This window comes from Macrobrachium rosenbergii, chromosome 5 (genome assembly GCF_040412425.1).
Source record: "Macrobrachium rosenbergii isolate ZJJX-2024 chromosome 5, ASM4041242v1, whole genome shotgun sequence".
Classification (NCBI taxonomy): Eukaryota; Metazoa; Arthropoda; class Malacostraca; order Decapoda; family Palaemonidae; genus Macrobrachium; species Macrobrachium rosenbergii.
This window is the reverse complement of record NC_089745.1, coordinates 35,037,990-35,065,489: the sequence shown is the minus strand read 5'-3', so window position 1 is coordinate 35,065,489 and position 27,500 is coordinate 35,037,990. Positions and strand designations below refer to the sequence as shown.

General features: G+C 36.1%; 1 protein-coding gene across 2 annotated transcripts in view; it reads left to right on the top strand.

Annotated features, from left to right (window-relative positions):
* Positions 1–27,500, top strand: part of LOC136838647 (uncharacterized) — a 220,944-nt gene that overhangs the window by 148,151 nt on the left and 45,293 nt on the right. Inside the window, exon 4 of one of the 2 annotated variants that reach the window (XM_067103959.1) lies at positions 27,154–27,280. The exons of the other annotated variant lie outside the window; for it this stretch is intronic. The gene's annotated coding sequence lies outside the window, so the exon portion shown is untranslated. The remainder of the gene's footprint in view (positions 1–27,153; positions 27,281–27,500) is intronic. 2 annotated transcript variants of the gene reach the window in all.

Genomic DNA, 27,500 nt, shown 5'->3' with positions numbered 1-27,500 from the left:
CCGAGACGATTCCAGGGTAAGTATGGGCAAGATAATGGGATCCCCTGATTAATGAAGACTAATTCCCAGATGAGGCTGTTAATTGTGGTACTCTGTGGAGGTGTCGGATGACGGTGCTCTTCCCAGATTTGTTTCTTCTTTACGGGATGCAAGAAGTGGAGAGATGCTTTTAACGTCTTTTGACGCGGGCCTTTTACCGAAGTTTTTTTATTCTTAACTACCTAAAACAATTAATATAAACGTTGAAATTTAATTTCCGGTAAGTGGTGAGTATATTATACACTTTCGTCCCAATTCATATAGATACGCAAACGAACTTTCGTAAATTTATTTTTTTGCTTATGTATGCATATAGACACGAGCGAGCAAGTGTATGTGCTTGTGAGCGCATGCTCTTAGCCGTGTTAATACATCCATTATACATTAGAAGAATAAGAGAACAAAGGATATCAACGGATCAGTTTGTGTGCTCCTTTGACACTGTTCCACATTTCAGACAGAGAAAGATAGAAAGAACCTTGAATATTCCAGATGCGGTATCTGAAGTTCCTTTATAGATCTCACTGAGTTTCGATTAAATCTAGAGACACCAGAGTTACATGAACACTCTGAACCCACGAGCTCCCGTTCATTCAGAGATGCCATAATTCATTTGAGGAAATCCACTCCAAGGAAGCTCACTCGGCCACGGGCGGCTGTACGCAAAATTTTACTGGAATTGGACGTGTGTAAGTTTCCGCAAGATTTTACTGGAATTGGACGTGTATAAGTTTCCAGCTGCTTCAAGAAATCCAAGGCGGGTGAGGACAGCTTAGCATAATATGATAACCCAGTTTCCAAACTTGCACATGTTTCAATTCACTTGAATTTTTTAAGAGCAAAGGTTACGGAGGCTGTTAAACCTAATGTTCTTTCTTAGCGGAAAGGTAAGGGGGACGGTCATGGCTCAGCTGTCAAGTAAGCGACAAATTTTCTGATCAGGGAACGATGGTTTTTAGTGTCAGGAAAAACAGATGGAGGAAGAAAATTCTTAAACTTGGCAGTAGAAAAAAGGAAATAAACTGAATCCCGTAATCTGATGATGACTGGTTTTCATAAAAGGTGGCTAGACGAATATCACTGTGCCACCTTCAAGGAGGAGGAACTCCTTTGTGATAGTGCCTAGAGATAGTGCCTGCAGTGGAGAGAGAGAGAGAGAGAGAGAGAGAGAGAGAGAGAGAGAGAGAGAGAGAGAGAGAGAGAGCCGCCTTGTGTTGAGGAGTAAGATGATCGTTGATCGGATGAATTCCCTGTGGTTCAGTCTTGTCGAGGAAGGAGGCAGAAGGGAGCACCCCAACTATGAGACCAATACCCACGTATGGATTAATAAGTGTGGCTTAACCATGATAAGGAAGATAAAGAAATTAATTTACGGAGATGTAACCTGGCAACCAGAAATACTGGCAGAAGTGAAGGGTTCACTTGGACTGGAAGACCAGGCTTAAAACAGTCAACATAATTAAAATCTTCAAACAGTGCTGCTGCTGCAAAAAACAGTTAGGGAAATCATGACACATGAGTGTATTTATAAAGACTTTCCCAGCCGCTGGAGTTCCTTGCGCAATAAACACAGCCTCTTCCGTCTCCAAAAAAAAAAATGAAGCATCTGGCAAGAAAAAGAAGCAAGGAAGACACAAAGGAGAGGGCTGCAAGCGATCACAAAAGGCACATCATTAAACGTCTACCTACGGAACACCCACTTACGCGATCCTTACCTCGTCACATCTTTGCCCACTTCATGATCACAACACACTTGACTTCTATTTATAGCTTCTATCAGGTTTTCTATCTCCCCCTTTTCGCTACCCTCCTTTGATACGCTCTCTCTCTCTCTCTCTCTCTCTCTCTCTCTCTCTCTCTCTCTCTCTCTCTCTCTCTCTCTCTCTCTCTCGGTCTGTCCGGCTTAAACATGAACGCACATATAAACGTATAGCGAATGCTCCCCATCTCCCAAACAACCTACCTATGAAGAAGCAAGGTAAGCAGGTATGACTTGTCTCCATGGTAACCACCCACGCCGTATAAGATGAGGATTATCGGTGACTTTGCTCTCCTTAGGAATTTCCTCAAGGTTATTATTTTCCTGAAAGAAACTTAATTCAAAGTTGTGGAAGGTGACTGGTCTTCGCTGGTGCTCGAAGCAGACTGCGTGAACGTACGCGTCATTATTGTCGTCTATCATAGTATTCTCAATAGCTGTTCTTCTTGGTGTTATCTTATAAGCCCGAATTTTTATTTACATGATCTTGTTATTCACTTTCCATTGTTTTTCCTCTCTGCAATGATAATGAAATAGTTATATGAAAACGTGTATATATATATATATATATATATATATATATATATATATATATATATATATATATATATATTATATATATATAATATATATATAATATATATATATATATATATATATATATGTATGTATGTATGTATGTATGTATGTGCATGTGAGTGAGTGCGAGCGTGCATTTATATATATGAATTCTTGTAGTTCAGTGTATATATGTATGTATATATACACAACTACAAGTGTTCATATATATACGTACAGATATGTATATATATATTTGTATGTATGTATTTATATACATACGTATATGTAGGTATATAAACATATATTTACATTCTTAGAATGTATATATATATACATATATATGCATTCTAAAGATGAAGTTTGGCTGAACGAATTTGTTCCATTGACATGATAGTATGAGAAAGGTTCTTCATTTCATTTCCAAGAGAAATAAGATAAAATGAAAGTGTCTGTCTATCTATCTATCTATCAGTCAATATATATGTAGATATATATATACATATACACACACACATATATATATATATATATATATATATATATATATATATATATATATATATATATATTACATTTATATATACATATATACATATATATTGACTGATAGATAGATAGACAGACACGCATTCATATTATTCTATTTCTCTTGGAAATGAAATGAAGAACCTTTCTCATACGTTCATGGCAATGGAACAAATTCGTTCAGCCAAACAGAATCCTTAGCGTTTACCTTTGCTTATATGCTCATATCTCTGTCCCAGTCTGATACATTTACTAGAGGCATTGATGGAAACAGCAGAAGGAACACTCCAATACTTCTGAAGGGAGCGATGAGGTTGATTTAAAGAATTAACTGTGATAAGGGGAAAATAATTTTGACCACTGCTGTAGCCAATGCTTTTTGAAAGGAGATTTAATAGAATGACTTATGTAATAGCAGCAAGATAAGTTGGAAGTCATTTGAACACCCAGATTACGAAACAAAATAAGGAAAAAGAACCTGGACTGGGGAGTAACGAGACAAGCGGGAAGAAACTTTGTACGTGAATGACTGATCTTCACTATGGAAGGGGCTTCTCTTTCTCATAATCATGTTGTCTGAGACCGGAGGCGTTCGATGAGAAAAGGGCGACTCTAGATTGAATGTGAAGGCGTGTGGATTCTGCGTTATTGGAGAAGCTTATGCCGTAGAGAAGATCGACTGAAGAAGAGTAGTGACAATGAGGAAAGAATATTAAATGGCAGTATGTGATTTGTTTACAGGAGTTTTCCATAATAAGTAAGACAAGCAACAGCACGTTTTTGCATTGCCAGTAAAAAAAATCAGTTAATCAGGGTTGCACGTTGCGGTTTAAAAAGTGCCCTGGTTGCACATAAGTCCACATACCCAAGGAGTGTGAAACTTATATCACAGTGAAATATAAATACCTCATTTGAAGTGTTGTAAACATATACATGGAATAATATTTTCACTTGAAATTGTTTTACAATTTCCTTTTGCTTTGGGTTTTTCAATATTTAATTTTACTAACAGTAGTAAATTGTTGAGTATATGTAAGTTGTCCATTTTATATGCATTTTAAATAATTTAGGTACGAGAGGGGAGAGTGTATGCGAGATAAACTTTAGACGTAACAGATATAAATATTTTTTCACATGTACGACTTCTCCCTTTTGAAGGGGCGACTCTCCAGGATGCACTACCTTCACCAAGGGGGAGTTGCCAGTCACAAGGCCCGCCTTTGGTAACATTTTTGCAAAAATCCGTGCTTAACCTTTTGCGTAAACCTTCTAACAAACAGGCTAACAAACAGTCATAGACAAATTTGACTAAAAGTAAACCCCTTGTCAAAGATAATAATAATATAATTATACAGTAAAAGATCGCCGTTTCAACTTCATAAAGTTTCTGTATCTTTTTTTAAGATTTTATTCTTTGTTTTTGGCAGAGTACGTATGATTTTCCCTAAATTCATATAGGAAAACAAGCTGGGTTTAACTTTTTTCTTTATTTAAATTTGACGTTTTTAGTAGGATGTACGTGACCTATGTTAATATGTGCGAACAGAAGAATCGTGGTCACATAGTGAGTGGAAAAACGACGTCTGAAGAATCCTTCCTCTGGCTGGTCAGCGCGTTTTCGCTCTACACCTTTTCGGTACTTCGTGGACGGAGTACGTACCCTGAGCTTTTTGCTGCTGATCCGACTGCATGGTTTTTGGATGAAACGGTCTGAAGCTATGGTCATTGGCGCCGGGACGGCATCTGGTGATCAACCTAACAACGAGGGTTCATGGTTCCGGCGGCGTCTCTTGTGCGGTAATAACGGAAGGGAGGGTATTTCAATGTATGGGGTTTTTAAGAAAAAAGCACGTTAAAAAAAAAAAAAATAAATAAATAAATAAATAAATAAGGCCTCCGCAGACTTATATATGGTGGCTGTTTAGGCGACATCTGCCGAATGCAGCAGAGTGGGACGGTCGGGGTTCCATGTTGCTCAGCTCTGTAATGATTATAACATTGCCCCTTCATGTACAGTAAGTGGCAAGATAGTCGTTAGGAGAGGCAGGAGGTCGCCATACAGAAATAAAAATGAAGGTATAGTCCTGTTTGGCAAAGACTACTTTCCTCCTCTTCAAAGCATCTAGACGAGAGGTTAGATTATTGTTGCGGGGAATGTCAGCCGTACGACAATTTTTTTATCCGTAAATCTGGCAGAAACGTTCTCGTAGATGATTTTCTTAAGGGCTGTTATGTCTCTCGTGTGTAAGTTCTGTCCTTTCAGAGTACTTTTATCAGCCGTTTACCTTCAGTAGGTCTTGGGTTCGCTACTTCTCTATACCATCTTTTCAGGGTCAGTCTGAACTGCGTCTCGGTCTCCCTGTTTGAGAGGCCGTTGTTCACGAGTATGTGGGATGTCCCGTCGATCTCTTCCGTGGTTTGTTTCCAGTTCAACAATCGGAGAGTGCCCTCCTGAAGTAGGTGACCACGACGTTCTTTTTAAAGGTGTCTGCGAGTTCGCTCGTCCATTTATACAGAGGCCAGGGATGGTCGGTAAGTATTTTCGGTGGGTCTGGGTCACCTCCTTGGTTCCTACATTGACGAAGGTATCGTGAGTGTAATGATGGTATGCATGCGAGGGGGAATAGAAATCTTGCTGAAGACTTCCTTCTGCATCGCCCATGTAAAGTTGGCCCATAGCAACCCCCTCATATTACTTATATAGGGGACCTATGTGGATGGTAAATGTTTGTTTTTTTTTCTAGTGAAGCCTCTAGTAAGATGCGGAGGCCCTCTTCTGCAATATATTCAATCGTCTCGTCAACCGAAGGTGGGAGGACATAACACCTCGAAAGGTCCAGAAAATTACCTTGAAACTTAGTGTTTTCGTCTCCTATGAAATTTGGGATTATCGTATATGACCTGCTACCAAAAATCATAAGAAATGCAGAAGAAATAGAAAAACATCCAAATCCGTTGAAACTGCGATTTCTCTTAACTAAGAGAGGGACTCCTTAAATAATAATAATAATAATAATAATAATAATAATAATAATAATAATAATAATAATACAGACGGAAACAATAAAGCTCACCATAGCCTAGTAATGAAGAAGTTTAATAATACATCATGTTTTGATAACAATGATCGCCACTGATTGACGTCTGTCTTGGTTACCGTCTGATTTTTACCACCCCCATTTTATGTTGGGTCCAGACTAAAGCTATTTAATGCCTCGTTTGACTTTAAAGGTCGATGTGTTTGCTTGTATGTGCGTTTTTCCAACCAAGACCTCTCCTGTTCTTAGAACTGCCAATATGAATGGCTATAAATTTACGCGAGCAATCAAAGGGAGAAGCCTTTTCTTTGCCGTGATCCTCTGTATCTTTGATAACAACAAAAGAAGTGTTTTTCGTCCTTCGCCCCGGTCGAAAATAGGTCGTGTTTAAAGCGGTCGTCTCTGTCTGTTCCTTCATTATTGGCTCGTGGTAATTGGTCAAAGAAGACTCTCTCTCTCTCTCTCTCTCTCTCTCTCTCTCTGTCGCTGTTTTGTGTGTATTCATTCTAAAGGCTCATTGACTGCATTGAACTCGACACAAAGGTCTCGTAATAATTGTATTGTGTTTTTTTTTTGTACTGCTGTTGGTCTACGTTTTTTTAATTTTGTTACATAATTTTCTTTTGAACGTGTTATATTAGTGTACGCTTGTACTTAATATCTCGCAGTAAGTATGCGCCGTGTCCGTGCTTCCGCCTCTATCAGCTACGGGCTTTCTTCATGCATATGCCTGCATCTGTGAATATTTGTTTGTATATTTGGGTATACGTGGGTTTCGCCAGGACTTCAGTTACTACGAAGCAAACATTTATCTTTACATAAGTTTTCTTTCTAATTGTTTATTCCATAAAGTCCTGCTAATTGTTTATAATTTATTTTCAATTAAAGAACACATATCTTTCAGTGTATGAATGATATGTCTTTATTCAACGATGATCATAATTTATTTGCTTTTGCTTGCCTATATTTATTGGGGATCAAGACAAGCCCCCTTCCCCACACGGTGTCCATCTATAACTGCTAAATTCCGTCGGCAATTGCTAAATTTTCCTTTATTTATCTCTTGTCTACTTAATTGTGATCGTTAAAGTTGGCGGTTTCTGCTGAACACGTTTTACCTCAATATATCTCAAAAGTAAATATCCCAGTTCCCGAAAACCACAATTTCCTCTGCTTTCATATAAAGAATTTGGAAGCTTTTGCGTAGCATCTTCTGCCTCATACCGAAGATTGCATCATCGTCAACAAAGTTTTCTTCAGGTCGTTTTCAACCAAACGTTTTCTTCTCCATCTTCATTCGCGCATTATTCATCTCTTCTTCCAGACGTCTTCCAGCCGAGAACCTAATGTTAGTTTGATGAACTGTCTGTCGGCCTTTCCATTTTCGGAGTCAGTATTTGTGTCCTTATTCTCTCTCTCTCTCTCTCTCTCTCTCTCTCTCTCTCTCTCTCTCTCTCTCTCTCTCTCTCTCTCTAAAATAAAATATATATATATATATATATATATATATATATATATATATATATATATATAATACACACACACACGTATACACAGGTGTGTGTGTGTGTGTGTGTATGTGTGTGAAAGTGGTTGTGTACGAGTTTACTGTGTCAAAGCACATACCGTACATATATACTGATTATGTACGCGTGTCTTTGTGCATTTAAAGTAATGACGATTTTTAGGAGTATGGATAGACGAGGGATGTCTGGGCGTTAGATTCCTTCGAATGGTGTCAAAGTCAAGTTTCTCTCCAACGAGTCCTACAAATGAAGTTTGCAGGAAACGGGGAAAAATGGTTGGCACAATGTTCCCCACTCGTTCTGCGTGTCATTACATCCCTCATCGTTCGCTTATCCTGTGATCCCGAGTAACAAAAGATGCATTGTTTATTGTCTAACGTTTGTTAGCATAGACGGAATGGTGGAAAGGAAAACGGGGGAAAAAAATTAAGAAATGAAAGATGGCGTTGCAATCCCATATTTGGTGGTGGTTTCGTCCTTCATGAAATGAAACGAATAAATATAGGTGAAGTATATTTTATGATTATTCAATATATATTTTACATTCATTCTAATGCTTGTAGTACATTCTATATAATTCAGCAAGCTGAAAAAGAAATGCCACTGAATTTTTTTCCCTGAGAGACACTTCTGTCTTCTTCTTTTTAGATTACTTCTTCTTTCCCTTTTTCTTCTTGCAATATACGGCCGAACGTGACCTTTAATATTAAAGTTATGTGACACCCACTAAAGAATCGGAGGAGCCAAAATAGCATTGATGCCCTTTACAGACTTTTGAATGAGAGGGTATTTCTTTAAATGGTGTTCCTTTTTCCCCAAGCTTTTGTTCGCCCATTGTTTGTGCGCGTTGTTTGTTTCCACGCGTGTTTTTCATGAATGCGTTTGTGCCTGCGTCGAATAGACGTGCATCCAGTATGTGTGTGTGTGTGTGTGTGTGTCATTGCTAATGCGCTTGTCTGTCCGCGAATATATACAGTATATATATATATATATATATATATATATATATATATATATATATATATATATATATATATATATATATACACTGTGTATATACATACAGATATACATACATACATACTTTTCCCTCAGACTGATACCCACCACAGTCGCCTAGCCGCCAGGTACATAATTAACTTCATAGGTCAAACGTGACACATTATGTTATGTATATATATGCGTATATATCTATGTATATATACACACACAAACACACACATATATATACATATATAGTATTGTGCGGAATTTGTTAATTGCATCGTGAAATGAAGGCATATGAATTATCACAGAGGAAAATGAAGCCTTTGAATTGACAATTTTAAACTGAAGGAAAATTAAGGTATTGGAAACACCCAATTTGAATCGCCCCATGAAAAGAGCTAATGAATATTCTGGTTTAATGAAAATAATAATATTCAGATGAACGTCACTGGTTTATGTATTAGTATACTTAAGTTTTGTTCGTTCTTTACCTCAGGGTTCATCTTTTTTCTTACGTTTGATGTAAATCCGTATACTGAAGTACATTGCAAATCGAAGACGCAACTCTCCGGAGCATCATCCAGAATAGAAATTGACAAGTAAAAAATGGGTTGAAGTTTCTTCAGCGCAATCCAGTTTTCTGTACAGCGTATAATCAAGGCCACCGAAAATAGATCTATCTTTGGGTGGTGTCGGTATAATGCTGTATGAGCCGCGGCCCATGAAACTTTAACCACCTCCCGGTGGTGGCCTATCCTATATAGTTGCCAAAAGCACGATTATGGCTAACTTTAACCTTAAATAAAATAAAAACTGCTGAGGCTAGAGGGCTGCAATTTAGTATGTTTGATGACTGGTGGGTGGATGATCAACATACCAATTTTCAGCCCTCTAGCCTCAGTAGTTTTCAAGATCGGAGGGCGGACAGAAAAAAGTGCGGACGGACAGATAAAGCCGGCACAATAGTTTTCTTTTACAGAAAACTAAAAATGGGGCAACTTAGACAGAAACAAAACATCGTGGTAGGTGAAATCTGTGGGTGACTAATAGGACAGACAGCTAATAATTAATTCAAATTTGTGAAAGACTGCAAAAAGATCTCGTAACCCCCCCGGACCCCAACCCTCATAAAATGGGGATGACACAATCACTTATAAGCGTTAAGTACGCCTTGGCTTTTAATATGAGCCTTGCAAGGCATAATAGCTGTTGCAGTTATGTATAACAATAGCCAGTAAAAAGTTGAACTTCATTATTTTTCCCGAAACCTCAGAGTCACACTGCAAGACTCCAATGGCCACCATGAAGTATTTCACCGTCATTTCGAACTGAAAGTAAAGGAAAGGTAAAGTTAGACATGAGAATGAGAAAAAAAGGGAATGAATGAAAAGCACTACAGCTGGGACGAAAGACGCTACGATACAAGAGTCTTTAAGCGTTGAAGAATTTGGAGTGTGAAAAAGAAGAATTTTTGTGTTAAAAAACGTAATTAATGCCTTAGGAACAGGTTTCCTAAGCAAAATCGTAAAGGATAGAAGATTCTGGATACTGTCCTGAGCCTGCAATGAAAGCAATCTAAAGGACGCTTATTGGGAGGAAAAATCTACTTATAATATGCATGCGAAAATAAATGCCAAAAAAGGAAACTTGACAAGATATTTCACAACTACTACAATTTTGAGATCAATAATTTCATAGACCAGCACGAGTTTAAGGTCTAGCTTTTGAAACGCTTTTTTTCTGGCAGCAAACTCCGTAATCTTAACTTCGTCGTGTATCACCGATCAACCGTTTTCATGTTTTTGCCCCCAACCCTACCTCAGGGTAAGCTGGGGAATGTGTAGCTTTATTTTTACTCTCACTTCCCCATCTCAAAAGCCAGACTCCTCAATCCTTGACAACCCCAACTCCCCCGTGTCTTGAAAATCAGATTCCTTAACTTTACGAATGACTGAGTCTGTGTTGTCTTCGCAGTTCACAGTTTTAGCATACTTTCCTTCCTTCTTTACTGTCCTTTTTTCACCTCACCACATTACGAGTTTGTTTGTTATCTTTCGCTTTGAAGATTCGAAAGATGAATGAGAGACAGATTTAAGAGTACTGACGTAGTTAGAAGTTACGAATGTGGTTTACCCACTTGCAGTATCCGAGAGTAGGCTTACATAAATATACATAAATTTCTCTGACGTTTGCGAGTTCTGTTTAAACTTATTTTGCCTGTTTATATAATATCTCTGATATATATATATTTATATATATATATACATATTTATATTTATATATATACATGTATGGAGGTGTATGTGTGTGTACGTGTCTATATCACGCTTGGATTTTACTTATAACTGTTCCTGTGATTAAGGTTGACAAAATCTTTACAACTGACTTTTCTCAAATTTGTTCACCACCATTTGGATGGTATTTTATTTTCATATTTAATTTTCTTTTATAGAAAAAAGAGAAAATGCCACTTGCCATTCCCTTTTTCTGCTTTGTAGGAGCTCACCAAATATACGGGACTGAAAGTCAGCCATTTTGGAATTGTTTTCGTCATCGTTTAAATATCGCTTTTATCTTGAGGAGAGAGAGAGATAGAGCGGGTGGAGGGGGAGAGGACGGGGACTGGAAGGTTTTGCCTGCTTGAAGGTAACTGGCTTATTTCATCATTATGATATACTGAGCAAAGGTGACACCAAAATACTTACACCTTTTTCACTTATTCATATTACGGCTAGCATGAGCATCTTGCACGAGCAACAACTTACTCTCAGCAAATGAGAATCGCATTTTGAGGGATAAATGCCAAAGTTTCTCCAAGTTGTTCCAAAGAAAGGAAAACATTGATGCGACGGTGGAAGACGACCCCAAGAGAATGGAAGGGGTAGAGGGGTAGTTTCGAAGGCGTCCGCAAGTTGAGCAGGTACCATGACAACCGCCGAGTGTGGGCAGCACCATCCACCACACATACACACATACACACACTCCGCCCACAGTTCTGCCACACTACAGTCGCTGGTGTGGGTGTCGCCCACAGCTCTCCGAGGAAGAGGAATAAGGGTATTAATAGTCCTTTTTCTGCCGTGGTCGGCATGAAGGCCACAGTGGAGGCTCTTCAGATGATCTCGCTTAACGAAAAAGATAAATCAATTGAAAGTATGACGGTAATACTGCAATACAAACATTTTTACCCACTGAAAGAATTGCATTATGCATTATCATCGAGCTTCTGGGAATGCTTTGTGTTCGGAATGGCCTGAAAATTAACAATGATTGATGGTAGATGATTAGGATACCTGTGTCTGTGAATTGTGAATGGTCGGCCGGGTGTTATATATTGTCATCGAAATGAATTGGTTGATATTGCATTGGCAGACACACAAAAGAATGCTCTTGCTTTTATTGGAATGTGGGAGCTTTTGTAAATGTTGTATGTTTGATTAATTTTTCTTAATGTGGAAGAGAATCCGGTTTGCAACTGGTGGCTGTATGGGGTCAGTACCTCTCCTCTTGTTTCCTAACGTTTCATCATCTTTTGATCGTGAAAGTATGGATTGCAAAGACAATAGTTATAATGGTGGTTATGATGTCTGCAATACGGTTATTTCCTTCACCTTTAAGTGTAGCTCTACCTTTCAGGGGCTTTATCGAAGCTTAATACCCGTCTCTATAGCACACGCAAGAACTTGAGAGTCACTGATTACCTCTGAGTCAATTAGCGAGATTGGAGAGGATATTGAATTTGAGGTCGTGTTTGCCCTGAGTGTGATTGTTGCCCGACGAGGTCCGGTTGTGCCGTTGTTAAGGACAAAGATTGGTTTGCTATGTGACTGCATTCAGCTGCTCCTTTGTCTAACTATTTTTTTTTCCTGAGATGCGTTTAGTTGCGTTACATCGTTATTGCTAAGCGTCGGTGACCTAGATGTGACCACAGAAAGGTTAGGATTTATCAGTCAACATCTGTTGTTTCGCCCCGAGATGTAGTGAGCGATGCATGGGATTCTGCTAAGCCAGCTATTGAATTGAATGGTTGGATTAGATCAAAAGGGAACCCGCCTGCGTGATCCTATTTGGTTTAGATATAGGCTCATGTAGTGGCGGATCTTGGGGCTCAGCAAATTATTTCACCCTTTAAAACACTTTTTTTTAATGTGGTCGTTTGTAGAGATTAATAATCAGGATCTTTTGCATTTCTAGATAGGCCGTGCAATTTCTCTCTCTCTCTCTCTCTCTCTCTCTCTCTCTCTCTCTCTCTCTCTCTCTCTCTCTCTCTCTCTCTCTCTCTCTCTCTCTGTGTGTTTTACATGAACAGAAAACGAAAAATAATCATGTTTTTATCCCCGAATCCGTGGTATTGTTAACAGTTCCAAGATTTCAAAAGAAGTGACGATATTAACGAACTTTACTAAGGTTACATTGTACATTGCTAAAAGTTAACCATAAGTATTCTTTGAGCCATTTCAGATATTTTTCTTCAATTTTAACTTTAATGGATGCTTTTCAAAATTCAGGGTAAAGTTTTCCTTAATGATGATCTCGTTTTCCTTATTCCTTTCCCTTCGCTACCAAACTTTGATTTCATCGAAGGTGAATTCAGTGAAATGTTGTTATTTTTTATTTGAAACATCTTTTTTTTACTCAATCCTCGGAAATGTAGTCAATCTCAGATAATAATAGCAAGGCACATTGCAAGAATGGTATAAAAACACACTGTCCTGAGTGAACAACGTTGTACTTAGGTTTTGTCATCTATTATTTTTTACATGTTTAATGAATTTACATTTTTGTCTAGAAATGAATAGGAATTTTTTAGATTGAAATTTTCGTCGAAGAATATTCCAATAGCTTTTGAAAAGGATTGAGGTGTGCATGCCACGTATCCTTGTGAATTTTAGTTAACTCTCTCTCTCTCTCTCTCTCTCTCTCTCTCTCTCTCTCTCTCTCTCTCTCTCTCTCTCTCTATATATATATATATATATATATATATATATATATATATATATATATATATATATATATATATATATATATATATATATATAGTATAAAGAAAAAATCCTTGGTCATTTATTATTTTCCTCTGTAATCCTCCAAGATTTTGGTTTCTTAGAGATTTTTTCCGTAAGAAGTATAAATCAAAGCACACGCATTGTCGTTGCCTGAACTGAATCTTGTTCGGATGTGCAGTTTATTTCAAACCTGACTCTTGTTGAGTAGTGGCGCCTTGATAAGTTAGAAAGTAAATTTCGTTGTGAGGGGTACACTTTTGCCCCCCTCTAGAGTCTTCTTCCCTGGGAACGCGATCTTGCAGATCATCGCTAATTTCCCCTCACCAAGCACCTACAGTACATCACTGAGATGTGCACTGTTTAAAAGGTAGTCATGCATAAATACGATTGACAGAAATCGTATCCTGCAAATTACAGTCGAATCTTTATGCATCGAAACTGTTCAATTCTATCCACAGTGAATTTTTGTCTTGAGCCACAGAATTCGGCAACCCCACTCGTTTTGCCCAGAAGGCGTCTTTAATTGACGTGAAACACGATCCGGATTGGCACACTGAAGATGCATTTGCCTCGGCCTCAGTTCAAAACCTACCTTGGACAAGGCATTCCTTATGGCGGTCGATATGTTGTGCTCGTTTTTCTCGCTTTCTGATGCTTCTTCTTCTGCCGTGTCTGCATTCCTCCATGTAGGGTTGGCCAGAGCTAAGCTACGAGTAAGATTTCTCTCTGTTACGAGAAGTATTTTTTTTACGAGTGATATTTCAGGTGTGGTAATAGTTTCCAGCATATTATTTAAGATTTAATTTTAATCTTTGGCTTTTCCTCATACGGTGGGCAGCTATACTTTCTCTATGTGTGTGCGTGAGTACACTAACAATGAATTTTAGGATCGTCGTGATGAAATGTGTTTAATGGTATTCTTACCATTCGGAATTTTTGCCCAGTGGTCCTCTTACAATTTCTATACAAAAGTAAAGATTTGTATAATTTGTTTATTTTTGAGGTTTCCGTCGTCTTTAGCTAAATCATGCATCTATTTTCAACAGACTTCTTTTTTGTTATTTATCGTTTTCATTATGGCCATTTTCATGAGTAGTATCTCTATGGTTATCGTTATCAGTATTATTATGCAGTGGGTGTCTTCTTGTTCTCCGTTCATTAAACTGAGATATTTAATTATACTTTTTTTTGCTTTTTTTTAGCCACCGCCCACTCAAAGGTTTTGAAAGGTTACCTTTTATATAAAGTTAACTTACTCGTGTAAGATTGCAAGCCTCACATGCCTTAATGCCTCACTGCCGTTTTATTTACCTCTTCTCGGACTTTGGAAAAGTAAGAATGCGAATCATTTCCTTCAAATATATTCCAGATAATCATGATAAAGATAATATATAATATTAATAACCACCATCATCCTACCGCACAAAATGAAATGTTTATCCACAGAATTATTTTTCCTGTGTGTAACGTCCACTGCTGCAACGACCACCCAAGGGTCTGATCGATAGTGTACGAGAAATGCAGCCCAGGTCTCGCCTCCCTCGTTACTGGCCCCTTTATGATTTTACAGAATGAAGATGCACCTTTGTCCTAGCGAAGTTTGAACGCGGCTGTAACTACCCGTTGTCCTGGCTCTCCCCTATGTAACCGGCTTATTTTGACGGTATATTGGTAAATTTGCCAAAGTATTGATTATGAAGCAAACTACCTCTATTTACTATATCAAACTTACATATGTTTTTCTCTGTTTTGTTTCGTTCACTAATGAACTATTCCTCAATCTCAAAGAGGTTATCTAGACAAAAATTTAGAAATGAAGTTGATAACGAGCGATGTAGGGCTAACAGTTTATCGTCAACAACATATTGCAAAACTCTGATTCTCAAAAGTCAAGACCTTGATTAGATTTCTTGTATAGGATCTTTTTAACGTAAATTCAATGACGCATCTCGGGCGCCTAATTCCATCTGATCATTTTTTCTCCCTTTTGATTATAAAAATGTTTGTATTCAATATAACTTTCTTGAGAATGGAGTGGCCTTTACTGTAGGTTTTAAAAAATCAGTTGCAGTTAAAGACAGAAAAATAGAAATTCTTTTCAGCTTCAAATTCAACTGGCCAGAAACATCTTCACCTTAATAATAATAATAATAATAATAATAATAATAATAATAATAATAATAATAATAATAATAATAATAATATTATTATTATTATTATTATTATTATTATTATTATTATTATTATTATTATTATTGGCCTGTCTTGCTCGGTTTTATTAGTTTTGTTATGCTTATTTGATTCAAAGGAACACTGCTTCTTTCCTAATAAAACCAATTATTTCACCTCAGTAGACGTATTACAGTAGGGTAAATAAATAAATTACCTGTGTATTGATGTCAGTCCGTCTGCATATATCCTTTATATTCTTGGGAACCCTGTACACTCATAACTGTTTGCATCATATTTATCCGTCTGTCTTGTGATTAGCGAACCAGTAATGATTACGAATAACGATTTACTACAGCAAGTATAGTTCTGTGAAGGTAACGCGGGAAAGTTGTTAGTAATTTTGATGTGTGTCAAGTTATTGGTCAGCTATAATGTTGCACTTCATTGTTGAGTGACATTTTGTTTTATAATTAGATAAGCTGGCCTTATGTCACCATGGGCCTTTGTCCGCAGGCTGCTTATAGAGTGGTATAGCGTTTGAGGGAATAAAGTCATGGTGTAGACCTCTGGATTCGGCCGGCGGCGCTTGTATAAAATGGAAACATACGATGCAGCCGAGAAAAAGAGCTGCTTTTATTTTTAACATTTTTGGCTACGAAGCTGCCGAATGAGCGAGAGGTGATATTTGGCCGGTCGATGGGAGACACCTATTAAACAGCCCCTGGTCTAATGAGTCATCACAGCGAGGAACGCATCGATGTGGTGTTTAAACGCAGGTTCATCAAGTGCATTCGAACGGACGCCCATCATGTAACCAGGGGAGAAACAACCTCCTTTACCATACACCTTTAATTTATGGAATTGTCATTGATTTCCCGTATGCCTTGTGAGACGCATGGAGGGTGTGCAACGCCACTCTCCCCCCCCCCCTCCACTTTCCTACACCCACTCCTCAATCATAACAACCAGTCAACACCCCCTCCCTCCCAAAGTCGAAGATGAAATGAAAGTACTGTTGTTGTCTTTGCTACGGGGAGAGAGAGAGAGAGAGAGAATTTCGGTTTTTTTTTTTTTTAAGAATTTCGTGCCAAGATCATTCCTAAATTTTGGAACAGGAAAAATTAAAGATTTACTTTTGATTAGCCCTCATGTAGTTTTCCTGATTCTTACGCTGATAAATTAACTTTCCTAATTTGATAACCTTGCTAATGCATAGGTGTTTTGTTGGTCTCTAACACCATGCCTATGTTTCCATGTTTGGACGAAGATCAGGAGCCTGTTGAGTCAGACTCAGGACCAATCTCCAGGCTCAGTATTGAAATGCAGTGACTACTTTGAACATTGGAGCCTGTCCCTCCAGTGTAGCTAATACTGGCGAGGAAGCGCAGTGTTCGAAATTTTTTTTTAATTAAACTCCGATTCTCGAATCGAGACTGCGTCCTTTAGCGAGCCTTTCCAAGTTTTGATTCTCTTATGAGTTTAGGGTCATATTAAATTGCTTCGGAAGGTCAAGTAAACCAGCATTCATGTTGGTTAAACAGGAAAGACTGAAGTAACAAAATTCGATTTTGACGCCTACCTGCGAATGGAAACAACTAAAAGGGAAATGAATATGATTACAAGTTAGAAACACAAACACAAACACACACACACACACATATAGTTGTTTCCATTCGCAGGTAGGCGTCAAAATCGAATTGTTGTTTCTTCAGTCTTTCATGTTTAAGCAACTAGAATGCTGGTTTAACTTAACCTTATATATGTATATATATATATATATATATATATATATATATATATATATATATATATATATATATATATATATATATATATATATATATATATATATATATATATATATATATATATATATATATATATATATATATATATATATTATTAATGTAAAGATTTGTTAATGAATCAAAATATCTTGCTTATTGCAAGTATTCTGAACATTGGTGAGGTCTTTTTTGGAGTCCTTATACCCTAGCATTGTTCGGATTTGTTTTAGAATTAGCGGCAAACGAGTTTAATACTGAATATTTCTTATTCTTCTTCATATTGTTCTGAGGGTTATTAGCGAAACTGTGAGAACTCTCAAAATGTATACCATCAAAACAGTAGGACCTCGGCATGGCAATCCGTACTCCATTTCGGGTAAACCAGTCATAAGATTCTCTCTCTCTCTCTCTCTCTCTCTCTCTCTCTCTCTCTCTCTCTCTAAGCATTTTGGAATGTCTACATCTGGTCTGACGATTTTACCAAGCACGGTGAATGCTGTGAGTTTCTTAGTCTTTTGGCCTCTGTTGTTTTGAAAAGTTTAGCTTCCGGAATCCATATTGTAATTGGAATTTGTAATTTTTCATATTGCTCGAATCTTGTTATACAGTTACTGTTAAGATTTTTTAAACCTCAATGAAATTAAGGTGCTCAAGCAACCGGTTATAATTTTAATTGAAAATGCTTTTTCTTGTCTTACTACTGCTACCACAAATGATGATGATAATAATGTATTCTTATTACAGATAAACTCAAGCAGTGCTGTCGTGAGTGGTATAAAAAAAATTGCAGGGATTTCCATCTATTAACGATTGGAGTGTCACTTATAGTATTGTTATATAAAGGACGCTTTAAGATGCTGAAAAGCCTTCTGATGAGCTGCCTCTTTCAATGGAAGATACCGTTCACTTTCCTCCGACCTGTATCGGTGACTTTCTCGTGATAAATGAAGGACGCTGTGAATGGACTGAGGCAGGAACTGAGGCCAGTCAGACCTTGAGGAAAGGAGATTATGCCAGTCCCGTAAATGACTTGATTTCAAGTTTGCCAGTTGTCTCAAAACATACAAAGATCTACTGCAAGGATCTTTAGGCCAAGTCTGCGGACTCCCTAGGAAAGTTTTGAGGATTTGACCGAGCTGCCGGAGGGAGGACATGGTCGGACTTGAACTTTGCTTCATTTACATAATGTCATCTGTGCTGGTCGGAGGGATTACGGCACACGTGTCATTTATCGAGGGAGTCGCAAGGAGAACGCATCTTGCACATTTTCGTTTTTGCACTACTTTTTCGACGCGCCACTATTCATTTATTCATTAGGAATTTTGCTTTGTGGTTTTCAGCCACTGGCGAAATTAAAGGCAGCATAACTTCGTGTAGTGGAGAACCACCATCATCAAGAAGGCCAGCTTCTATTATTCGATTAATTTTCAAAAATATAAAGGAATAGAAAGTGTCTGAGTGCGTGGAAGATAGAGAGAGCGGAGGTGAAATGCCTTCTGTGTTGGTGAAATTCCTGATGCACTGGAAGATTTCTGCAGACGGCTTCATCCAGCAGTTTCAAAATGAAAGTGGCAGTGACTGCTGCTTTATATATATAGTATATATACATACATATATATATATGTATGTATATATATATATATATATATATATATATATATATATATATATATATATATATATATATATATATATATATATATATATATATATAAAGTATATATATATATATACACACATTTATGTATGAGTATATACATGTATTTATTTGTATAGCTATATATATATATATATATATATATATATATATATATATATATATATATATATATATATATATATATATATATATATATGATATATACTGATACCATTTTTTTCACTATTTAGAAGTTTGAGACTGAATTGAACATTAAAGATTAAGGAACGTTATTAACCATACTAGGTTAATTTAGCCGTAAAAAAATCTTATTTTCTTATTTACTTAGGAAAATGAACGTAAAAAAGTAATTCTCTCGAATGAGAACGCTGTAATTGCTTGTACTTCCGATGTCTTTGTGTTTCAGCAATCCCTGGAGGAACTAGGACACGATACCATTGAGATCCCTTGCAGCATTAAAGGGATTGTTAGCTCAGACTGACAAGTTTTATTCACTTAAGAAATTCACTATAATCTCCTTTGACGAGATGTTGTTTGGATTCTCCACCATTCAGAAAGATTCATTGTTATTGCCCCAATTTCATTCAGTGCAAGGATATAGTAATGTTATTGATGGCAAGGCGAGGCACATCCATTTCTTGAAAGAGGGCAAATACCTCTGAGTGCAATAAAAATATATTAGCACTTTAATACATACTTACATTTTATATGTATGTATATATATATATATATATATATATATATATATATATATATATATATATATATATATATATATATATATATATATATATATATATATATATATATGTGTGTGTGTGTGTTGTGTTTGTGTCTGTATATTACTCATTTAGGGACCATAAATTTTGTTTTCGCTTATATTTCTGCAGTACCTCTACTGTAGTATTGCGTTTTGATGGCACCATTTACGCTTAGCGATATTCATCCTTGATCAGTATGCGTAGTTATTTTTCACGTTAAGACGCTCATTTTTTTTCCATTTTAAAGCTAAAAAAGTATGAAATGTCAAAAAGTTATCTAAACAGAAAAAGTTCTCGATTTGCTATAAAAAAAATAGCATTCGCTAAAATAAATGATTAGATACAGAGTTTTTCACACCAGCAAGACTGCGATAAATAAAAATAGAATTTTAATGCTATTTAGGCCTACTTTTGTTCATTAAGATGTAAGTAAGAATATAAAAGAAGAATTATACTATCAAACTACGGTACATATTTTTTCTTGTGAGACTAAGTAAATCTAGTTTGCATGCTAGGTATTAATTAACGTGTGGTAAAAAAATAACAAATATATATTTACATACATACATACATACATATATATATATATATATATATATATATATATATATATATATATATATATATATATATATATATATATATATATATTCAACTCGAACTCGTTTATGCAAAATATTTTGGGAAATGAAAGAAAAAGTCATTCTGAGCAAAAGTGGTCTTTAAACATATGCATTTTAAGGCTTCATTTGTTGGTGAGTTGAACTTTTAAAGTAACCGTTTATCATTAACACTGCTCTAGGGCAAGTAAGATGGCGTAAGGGATGTCCGGGTGGTCAGTGATATGGGGGAGGGGATGGAGCTGATCAGATCGCTTATTACTCTGAACAGTCTCGCTTTTCCGCCAAGATAACAGTGTGTGTCTGGGTTACAATTGTCAAATTCCTGATTCATTTTGAGACAATTCCTTACCGTTCCAGTAATGTTAATTATGCAGATATGATGTTAATTATGGTTTTGCAACAGTTCAATTTCCAGATTACACGGTGTGAACTCCAGTTATAAAAAAGATAGGAAATCGGCAATTAGACCGATGTGAATAAAAAAACCTCCAAATAAAATTTATTCTTTAGATACTGAAAAATGGGAAAAAATGCATGCGTCTTTGAAATCTCCTCCCTCTCAATCAGTGGTATTCACTGGACTCTGATAAAGAAAAGGAAAGCGAGCCTAATGGAATCTCCCCTCCATCAAAGATAGGTCTATTCAATAAACACCGATCAGAGATTTAAAACTTATTCTCAGTAATTTCTCCTTCTCCTTCAGAAGTATTCATCACACACCATTCAAAGGAAAAATGCATCTATGAAAACGGTTTCGTCTCTGTCAGATGAAAAAGAATGGGAAGATTATTGAAAATTCCCTCTCTTCTTTCGTTCCTGTAAAGGGTAGTCTATTCGTATAATAATCGAAAGAGGTAAAAAAGCAAACGTTATTCAGAGTGCAGTATCCTTCCTTTCTGCATTCCCTTTCATCATGACTACTGTCACTATCACTCATTCAGCATAGGCGTAGGCCTCTGATTCAACAATTCCGCGACGAGGCGGCAGGACAAAGTGCGCCAGAATTCAACGATCACAAATAAATGTCGCCAAGCAACAGTTGCACTACGTTCATGATACTTAGAGCTAATAATTAAAATTAGATTACAGGAAGTCTGTTCATAGGTGATTTACTAGTTGAAGGGATTGTAATGTTACATTTTTCAATAACCTGCAAGAAAAAATTGTAATTAAAAGAATAGTAATCCTGTTGCTAATGCACTTCATCAACCCTTCCCCCCATATACCTGACGACTCCGACATCCAGTACGCCATCTTCTTGCCCGAGAGCAGCATTAATGATATTTTAAAAATTCACCTTAAAATGTATGTTTATAGAACATTTTTGTCAGTAGTAGATGTAGTATTAGTCAAACTAGCGTGTCACATTTCTAGACTCTGAAGACTAGGTGAAAGGACAGGCCCGTACCCAGAGTTTTTTGTGTTATTTTAGTTATATTAAGAAGAAAAACTGGGCATGCGGTCTATGCCCTTCTACCCGATTAGATGTTATTCAAAGTACTGACTTTGGTTAACAGAATTTTCACAGAAAATATGGACTTCCAGAAATTTTTGGGGGGAGGGGTCCTTCGACCCCTCCCCCCCCCCTCGGTACAGGCCTGAAGGATTTATCATAAAATTTGGAGTGAAAATTAGAGGAGAGGTAAAAATAAAGATATTCGATACCTCGGGTGAGAGAGGTGAAAGTGAACTGATGAACACAAACAACCAAGAACCTACGGCTTTCTTGGGCACGTTTAAGTTCTCATGTGTTTTACAGTTTTTTGTTTTTATTTTAGAGAACGTTTCACGTTTCCAGATGGCTGTGAGAAATTCATATAGAGAAAGCATTGAAAGTTTTAGTGGCCTTCTTGCTGAAATTAGGTATAAAGCAAGCTTTCCTATTGCTCTATATACAGTAGTTCGAGTTCTTAACATAGTTTGCAAAGTTTGTTGCCCTCCTCAGTAGGAACAAAGCTTTTACTAAGAAATATATAAAATGCGTTAGTTGACCCCTTGTGCTTTATTGCCGAGTTTTCTACACGTGAGAGACTTTCCCTAACCATTAAGTAGTTAATTCACTGCTTAGATCAACAGAGGCACAGTGGATTTTTATTTTTAAACTGTATGAGTTTAGTAAGTATGGAAAATTTAACATTATCGGAGTATTTCCGTATGTTACTTACATCTCATTTTTACTCTTCAAAATAAAATAGCAAAATGATTACTTACAACAGTCGTCTACAAGAAATACGATAACAGCCAATCTAAGGTTAGCAGCTGGTTCATGCATTGAAAATAACTCAAGGACGCTGGGAATGTTGAACGACATACAAGTGGTGTGTTGCGTGTTCCGGCCGTTATAAATGGAAAATTTGTTGTTTCCTGCATGATTAAGCATCTCTCTCTCTCTCTCTCTCTCTCTCTCTCTGTTGTTTCTGCATATTTCAACATCTCATTCTCTCCTCCTTGTTTCCTGCATGCTTAAGCATTCTCCATTCTCTCTCTTCTCTCTCTTCTCTCTCTCTCTCTCTCTCTCATCTCTCTCTCTCTCTCTCTCTCCTTGTTTCTGCTCATTCTCCATTCTCTCTCTCTCTCTCTCTCTCTCTCTCTCTCTCTCTCTCTCTCTCTGCTATTTCTGCTATTTCTACATGCATTGACAAATGTCTCTCTTTTTTCCTTTAATTTTTAACCATCTTCCTTCTCCTATTAACTGCATATTTCAGCATCTCTCTCTCTCTCATTGCTGTGCTACGGACGTTGCTTGGTTTTTTCTTAGGATGATTGTTGCCTCGAGAGCAATTTTTATTTTTATTTTATTATGAATATATATATATATATATATATATATATATATATATATATATATATATATATATATATATATATATATATATATATATATATATATAAGACATGCAGATACGTGCAATTTTCATTTTCTTACTTTGCTGGTGAACAATCTTTCTGATTCTTGCACCGTACCTCTATCGTTATAGAGGCAGTTTTTTCATCACTTCTCATACATCTCTCGAAAATTTTATCCTGATTTATTTTAATGGTGGGAACTTTTCATTTTATCCATTTGAGTACATAAACATTTTACAGTGTATTTTGGAGTTTCGAAGTCGTCGTTCACTGTGGTATCAATGAATTAACTGAAGTATGTTCACTGTATCACCTAACTTACAAGATAAGTAAAATGCGGCTTCACTGTTGTACTTGAAAAATATTCGCTGATATTCAGTCTATTCATTTGCATACGCGAAAGCACGTGTTTCCTGGAACTCAAAACCAATTGAAGTTTCTTCCCCTCATTTTGATACGCTGGAAGCACTTTCTTTATGTTCAAATATTACACTGTGCTTCCTTTATCTGCCAACGCAAATGTTGAAACATATGTTGATTCTGGGCTCACCCGACAAGCGACGTTCATAAACCACAGTGCAAAAATTCCCGTAACATGAAGTTAAGCGTCGTTTGTCATCCCTCAGCCCGGCCATTGTATATATAGCTACAGCTTTGGCTGCTTGGTTCCTGGAACGGAGTTAGCGCTCATGAATTGATTCCCTTCAGTTCTGGGAATCGAGGTTGTAGGACGGACTTTACGATGTCCGCATGTTTACGTAATTTTAGCGTTTCCTTACAAGAACTTATATATTGTTTTCATTTGGGGCCGTTTTACATCCTATGGCGTGGCTCTAAGGTGTCGGATCATTTTTTCATTTGCTTATATCTTTATCATTGTATAGTTTTAAGATACTAAGGTACTCTCGACCTCTGTGACCCAGGTTTTTGCGACACCTGTTTTCGCCATTTTATCGTAGTCTGTCAGTAAACTGATATATATATATATATATATATATATATATATATATATATATATATATATATATATATATATATATATATATATATATATATATATATATATATATATATTGTAAGTACGCAACTTGCGCGTTCATTCAAATCTCATCAAAGCATTGGGTAGATGGTCTACAACATTTTTACAAATTTGCAGAAAAGTTTATTATTATTATTATTATTATTATTATTATTATTATTATTATTATTATTATTATTATTATTATTATTATGTAAACTCATAGGCTAAACATGCCTTTTAATTAGCAAGGCAGGCATCTACATAATAGAATGCCCCATGAAGGAGAAAACATTGAAGGGGATATAAATAAAGAAAAAAATCAACAGAGATATATTTATATATATATGTATATATGTATGTATGCATATACATACATTATATACATAGACATATACATATACAGAATGAACGTGATGGAAAATTTAAGTATTGGTGCATGTCGTTTTTAAATAGTATCACTCCTATAGCTGGTTCGCATAGCAGAGCGGCAAGAAAGGATCGAATCCTATTATTATCTAGTACTGAAAATGTCAAGAAACCTCAAGTACTATCCTGAAATATATATATATATGTGTGTGTATATATATATATATTATATATATTATATATATATATATATACATATATACTCTACACACAGACACACACATATATATATATGTGTGTATATGTGTATATATATATATATATATATATATATATATATATATATATATATATATATATATATATATATATATATATATATATACGAGTATATGTATGTATAGAACGTAGAACTTCTGAGATGAAATAGTTATGTATGACGTTTTTCGGAAAGATTACCGAGGCTCGTGATGCACAAGCATTGTTATTTGGGAGTATAATGATAATAAATAAAGTTGAATTTTCATATATTGCAAAGTTGTTTTTCAGACATGTGAATCACAAGTTTTAGGAGTTAAGAGTAGGTTGTCATATTTTATGATACGTAGTTTGAGGACGTTCTTTGATGTTAGCTGGAATTTCTTTCCAATAGTATCGAAGTTTATTTACAATAAATGTTTTAATATTTGTCTCATATATTTTGCATTGGTTCCTCATTATTTTCTACCCTCATCATAGCTGTTTACCTTGCTGAGTTTTTCATCATACCACGCAGATCATAGCAGTATTTTTTTCCAAGATATTTTTAGAAAACTTTAGGTTAACTTAGTTAAACTTAGGCAAGGCACATGAGAGAGCCTCATTAGCTTGACTGTTAAGTAATAATGTCAAGGTCATTATTATCTATAAGAATGAATTAAGGCAGTGAGTATTTACTTATCTGATGCTCATCGTTTTGTAAATGTGCGTCATCATAAACGTGTTTTATAATGACAGCATTTCAAATTGATTTCATGTATAGCAACGAGTAATTCTTAATAGTTTTATTGGCGGTAGAGTATCTTATACATCCGTGACTAGCACTGATTGAACTCAGTATTAAATGAGGGATTCAGAGTTTTTCCATCAAGTTTCTCTCCGTTTAAATGGGCAGCTAACCAGACAGAATTTCCTCTGTTTTTGCAAAGTAAAATCCTTCCCAACACCTCTTGGATGCTAGTGTTCGTAATACTTCAGTCATGTCGGTATGTTTTATGGCTCGTTTTTGGCTTAAAATGTCCCGAAAAAAACTTTCGCTTATTTTGTCAAATATCGAAAACCCGAAAGCGAAAACTTCCGACGGACGGAGATCTATCGCCCCACTGAAAAAGGGAATCGGACGGCGACGCTTGTATTTCTATACGTGGTTTTATTTCTGTCCCATGGCATCACTGGCACTAAATATTCTATGACAGTTCAAGTTCGATATGGTTGGGGGACCAATTGTTCAGTGTTTCAGAAATGAGAGTTGGGTTTCAGTGGCATCATAATTCGACATCCCGGAGTTCCGTCGAAATTTCCTCTCCCCGTTCCCCCTTTTGTCACCTCTTTTGTTTTGCTTTAGCTCATACTGTTATCGGTGTCTTTTTTGTTCTTTTTATTTTTTGTCTTACCTCAAACACTGTCTTTATTAGACACTTTGATAGTGTCTGGTGCATTCGGAATTTTGTATTTTCCCATTCACGAAGACTCAATGCCACCACGACCTATATTGCAAAACTCGAAAGCATTGGAAAATGAAAGGTAAGTTTTACAGGAAATAAAAAGGCCAAAGCTTTGTAGGTAAGTTTTAGGGAAAATAGAATGTCAAATAGTTTTCTTTCTAAGGTCGAACCCTTTGGAGCTTGGGAGTCAAAAATGGCTTTTTATTGGAAACATGGGAGACTTAGAATAAGTGCAATAAGCCTGATGTGTTTTTATTACCAGATCCGACTCGTTTTTCTGCGACAGTATCTTTTTTGTTTCATTTCTAATTTTGTTTTGCTTCATGGGCGTGAGTTTATCTCAAGTCATTACACGTTCGAGTGTCGGTGTACGTAGCTACAATTTGTTATTGTCGTTCCATGTGTGTGTATATATATATATATATATATATATATATATATATATATATATATATATATATATATATAGTTAAAAAAACAGCGGTTTATATATATGTACACATATATATAAACCGCTGTTTTTACGACTTGTCAGTAATTTAGGTAATCTTTGTAAACGAAAAATTTTCTAAGGTAATTTATTCACCATTCCATTTTTTTCTTTTGCCTCCCTTATCCATTTATTATTATTATTATTATTATTATTATTATTTTTATTATTATTATTATTATTATTATTATTATTATTATTATTATTATTAGTCTAAAGTTGTATCGTTTAGACAGTCGACTGAATGATTTAAAGAGCCTTTGTTTTATTTCTAATTGTTAGGTGAACAACGGAAAAAGATAGAGTCAAAGAATTTGGACAGCGAGCAGTGGAAAGACCAAAGAGAATAAATGAGAAGTAAAAAGCAGAAAGCAATCCAGATGAAGACAGAACCTTACCAAATCTGAAGGTAGTGTCTAAAGGACCGATGTTTATTTAGTTAATTTACAGGTGAATGGTGCCAGGTATTTACACTGTTACTCATTTTATGTTTAATACGTTTAGCTGCTGTATGAATAAAACACAAAAGTTTTGTATATTGAGATATACGCGTCCACACTTTGTTATTCTCGGTTTGGTACATTTATATCTTACCGGCACCTCTGCAGTGTCTTGTCATGTGAGACTTA